This window comes from Hyla sarda, chromosome 8 (assembly GCF_029499605.1).
Source record: "Hyla sarda isolate aHylSar1 chromosome 8, aHylSar1.hap1, whole genome shotgun sequence".
Classification (NCBI taxonomy): Eukaryota; Metazoa; Chordata; class Amphibia; order Anura; family Hylidae; genus Hyla; species Hyla sarda.
The window spans coordinates 54380135-54384754 of NC_079196.1; the positions used below are offsets into that span (position 1 = coordinate 54380135).

Here is a 4620-nt window from a genome sequence, read left to right on the forward strand (position 1 = left end):
TTTCAAGGATTCATCAAATACCTCTTTTAAAAAGGGAAGGAGGGGATCTCTAAATTTCCTGTATACCTAAAACACCAAACCGTCCGATCCCGGTGCAGAGTTACCACTTATACTATTAATGACCTTTTGAATTTCCTCCACACCGATCTTTCCATTAAGAAATTTTTTCTCTTCTTCCCTAACTTTGGGTAGGTCTATACTCTCATAATATGTGTCCAGATCTTTCTCTTGCTTACCACCCTCCGACGTATAGAGGTTCTGATAGAATTCCAAAGCTACTTCCCCTATTTCTCTATCTCCCACTACTAGTTTCCCCTGGGTATTATACACATTTTTTATTAATCTACTCCCTTTTTGATTTTTGACAATGCTGGACAACCACTTATTTGGTTTCCCCATCTCGACAAATTTCTTATATCCCCATAAAGAACATTCTGTGCTGAACCTTTTCAGTTATGAATAGTTGAAACTTTTTTTGGGCTTCTTCCAGCAACTCCCTAGTTTTTTGATCGTTACTTCCGCTAAATTCTTGTTCTAGTTCCTTAATTTTATTGACCAAATCTGTTTCCTGAGCTTTAATTTTCTTTCTGAACCTTGAGATGTTTCTGTACAAACAGCCCCTTAAAAAGGCCTTGAGGGAGTCCCATACCATATGAACACTAGCCGACCCTTTATTAATCTCCCAGAACTCAGTCAACTCCTCTCTTATCCCATTAATGACTTCATCTATCTACAGCCAATGTGGATTGATGTTGAATTTCCTGTCAGGCCTATCTACTGTTCCTTTGTGCCTCACCTCACAGACCATCATTGCATGATCTGAGATACATTTTGGCTCCTAGCTCATCTTATTTATGGACTGGATTGCCCGATCATTCCCCAGAATTAAATCTATTCTGGAGGCAGTGCACTTTACTAAAATATGAGAAGACCTCTTGCTCAGGGTACAAAGATCTCCACACATCTCTATATCCTATTTCTTCACAGAATTTTGCGAGCGGGGAGAGGTTTTTAATCTCTACCATACTTCTACGGTTCTTTTCACTATCAAGCACGCAATTAAAATCTCCTATAACGTATAAATGTTCATATGTCTTATCTTTAACAAATTCAACTAGCCTCTGCAATACCTCAAGATTAAATGGAGGCGGGATATATACAAAGGCTAGCACAGCCTCACACTCCTCCCATTTAGTATGTATAAAAATATACCGGCCTCTTTCATCGATTTTTGTGGAGTGAATTACCATATTAACTTTTTCATGTATTAACACCGAGACTCCAGTGGAGTATTCTGAGTACATTGAGTGTAAGATCGTGCCAGCCCATTTTCTCATAATCAATTGACAAGTGTCTGGCGTGAGGTGAGTTTCTATCAGGCAGACCACTGCCGGCAAGTAATTATTTATTCTATCAAAAATAGTGATCCTTTTTCCCTTCTCCTTAACTCCTCTGATATTCCATGCTAGTATTAACCCCTTTTTCTCCCTATTCATAAATGAATTACTATAGGGTAGCTAAGCCTAAGAAAAATGTTCCTCCCCATGGTGCCAGACTGATTCCCCTTCTCCCTGGAGAACTACAACAGCGTATCTCTGTCCTTGAAATTTAAAAGTTTGATCAACAATGTCCTAGGTCGAGCGCCTGGGATAGGCTTCCCAAACGGTACCCTGTGAGCTCTTTCTATTATGAACCAGTCTGACAAGGCTTCACTGCTCACAATTCCCTTTATCCAATTTGTACAAAATTTTATCGGGTCCATTCTCTCCTTTCCCTCGGGCAAGCCGACCATTCTAATATTTGCGCGTCGGGATCTGTCTTCTAAATCATTAATCTTATCCTTCAGCTCTTTATTTTCTTTCTGAACCTCCTCCTGGTTTTTCATGACTGATCCAACTTTAGTATCCAACAGGGGGAGTGCTTTTTCTATCTCTGTCCTTAACTTTCTGCATATCCTCTCTTATAAAGCTAATCTCCGCTCCAAGACAGCCAACTTGTGTTGTTATCTCTGCCAGGGCCTTGTTGCTTTTTTGAACTTCATGCAAAATAGATTTTAACACTTCCGGGTTTATCTCTCCCCTCTCACCCTCTTCGCTGCCCTCATTGACTTGGAGTACCGCATATCTTGACCCCCCTTTGTCCCCCGGTGGTTGTGCTCCTGGCTGCTGTTTGGCAGTCCTAGTTCTAATAGTCTCTCTGGGGGAACCAAGATACTCTCAATACTTAGCTTACTCCTGATTACTGGATACTGCCGATATAGTAGTTGTTAACATTTTAGTAGTTGTAGAAAAGTGAGGTAAGTAACAAAATGTAGGATGAAGGACAAAATAAATCGTATCGAGTAATAGAAGCATTTATAATAACTCTCTTCATTCTGTCAGCTACCTAAAAATGCCAGGATTTTGTACTTTCAGATAATCTGTCGTGTTATTATTTGTCAGTAGCTGTTAGGTGCACTCTTTGATAATACATGGGAAGTGGTTTGTGCCAAATTTTTAGCATTTTCATTTTTTCCTCCTCACCTCCTAAGAGCCATAATCCTTGTACAGCAAAACAAAATGCAATATAATATTTGGTCGAAATAGAAAAAAAATAAATACAATTTTGAAACTTTTGGGAGGTTTTGTTTTTACGCAGAGCAATGATACCCATATTTTTATAGCTTTTCTGTTATTCTACTTTAAAAAAAAAAGTCAAACCTTTTTGACAAAATCTGTATGCTTAAAATGAAAAATGTTTAGATGGTACTTTTTGATACCTTTTTATGAGTTAAGTTTTCATATATGATGTGACAAAAATCAGCAATTTTGGCATTATGTCTTAAAATTTCAGACATTTCCACACATGGCAATACCAAATATGTTGTTAGTTTATTTATTTTTTAATGGGAAAAGGGGAGGGGAGAGTAGTTAATTTTAATTAGAGAAGGGGCTTTTTAATTGCAAAAAACCCCCCACTTTTTAAAATAATTTTATTTATACTTTTATCATTAGATTGCTAACACTAAATTGCATAGAATTACTCAGTACATAGTGTTATCGGCAATCCACTGATAGATTCTACCTCAGCAGACTCTATTAGCACATTGAACACACATGACCCACACTTAGCAGGTGAGCAGGCATATAAACCAATCAGATCCCCGCATATATGTTGCAGGGGTGCCAATTGGGCAGGTGGACAGTGATTAGTCCACATTTTTTAAAGATACAGTGCAAAATATTAGAAATCAACAGGCAAAGACTGTAGTGAATATTAAGGCATCACCTAAGCAGTAGGCCCAAGCACAGGTACCTGAGGAAATGTTTGCCTGACAGAACCCACTCTGGTACTGGGACACCACAAACCCTTTGCATTATGCCTTATTACTGCACATGAGGGAAGATCCCCTGCATGGAACCCCCTGAGCCACAGTGGAGGATCTGCAGCTCTTCTCAGGCAGACACAGCTGGTCAATGTATTGCACTTAATTATTTTTTTAATGGCCGCAATGTAATCGCTTCTCGGCCTTTTGGCTAAGATCAAGTGTAGTATCTGTTCTCATCAGGCAGTCCACTGTTGGAATGGATGGCTGCATGGAGGAGCAGGTGTGTTGTGCTGGGGTGTTCCTGGACTGGCGCCCAACCAGCTCTACGGCTGTCCTGATGTGACCTGTTTCCTTCGGGTCTCGCCATGAGGCAGAGAGGGTCTAGAGCCGAGGTACTTTAGTGCCTCGGGGAGTGGTGACCATGAGATGCCGAAACTCACTGGGTGTATTGGCTCACTGAGTCAAAGCACTGGCACAATGATCTCTTCCCCTTAGTGGCACTCACCTCCTGATTCCCGGCCTTCTGGCTAGGAACAGAGAAATTTTTATAGATCCGGCCGGATGTCCGGGCAGTGTACATGCGAACATTCACTTATTTATTTCTTTTTGTTCACTTTGTCACTTTTTGTGTGTTTTGTGTCCACAGGATTGTTAGGATGCGGTTGCACCTCTGGGTGTCCCTCCTAGCGGTCTAGGGGAGGTGTGCATGGCCATTAGGTTCCGCACCTCCCTGCAAAGAAACCCTGGGTACTCCTGCATGGGCAGGGTCCCGACCAGTTATGGCTCTGCAGGCAGATACCTTGGCTAACGTCAAGAGAGATGCAGGGAGCATTTGCGGTCCCTTAGTAGCTTCGGTGAAAAGGGACATCGAACCTGGAAACTCGCAGGTACCTTTTGGTCTGGAGTCGAAGGGTAAGGTTTATTGGGGGCCTCTCTCCTGTCAGAGAAGGGCTTGCGATAGACGGCATCCTTTGTGCACTTTTTTTTAATGTAACACGTTTGCACTTTTTCTTGCACTTTGGGTGATTCGAGAGCACATTCCTCAAAATACTACATATACCAGCACTAGTTATCTATGCAGAGACATTTAGCCAGACACAACATCCCCTGAATAGATACATATCACATTTTTACTGTAGCTTATACAACTGAAGGCTGTATTGCATACTGTATGTATAGGCAATGCCTTTAGGGTAACATAAGTCTTCACCTGGTTGAGCATTGTGCGACTGCATGGTATAACCTCCGTGCTCTGTGCATAAGGCCTTATACAAGTATCACATAAACTGTATCTGGTGTTCTCAGCCTATATT

General features: G+C 41.2%; 1 non-coding gene across 1 annotated transcript; it reads left to right on the top strand.

Moving 5' to 3' along the window:
• The first annotated feature begins 3495 nt into the window (after nt 1-3495).
• On the top strand, nt 3496-3680 carry LOC130290025 (U2 spliceosomal RNA). The gene has a single exon (XR_008847493.1). It is a non-coding gene; the product is annotated as a U2 spliceosomal RNA (small nuclear RNA).
• Nucleotides 3681-4620: the final 940 nt, after the last annotated feature.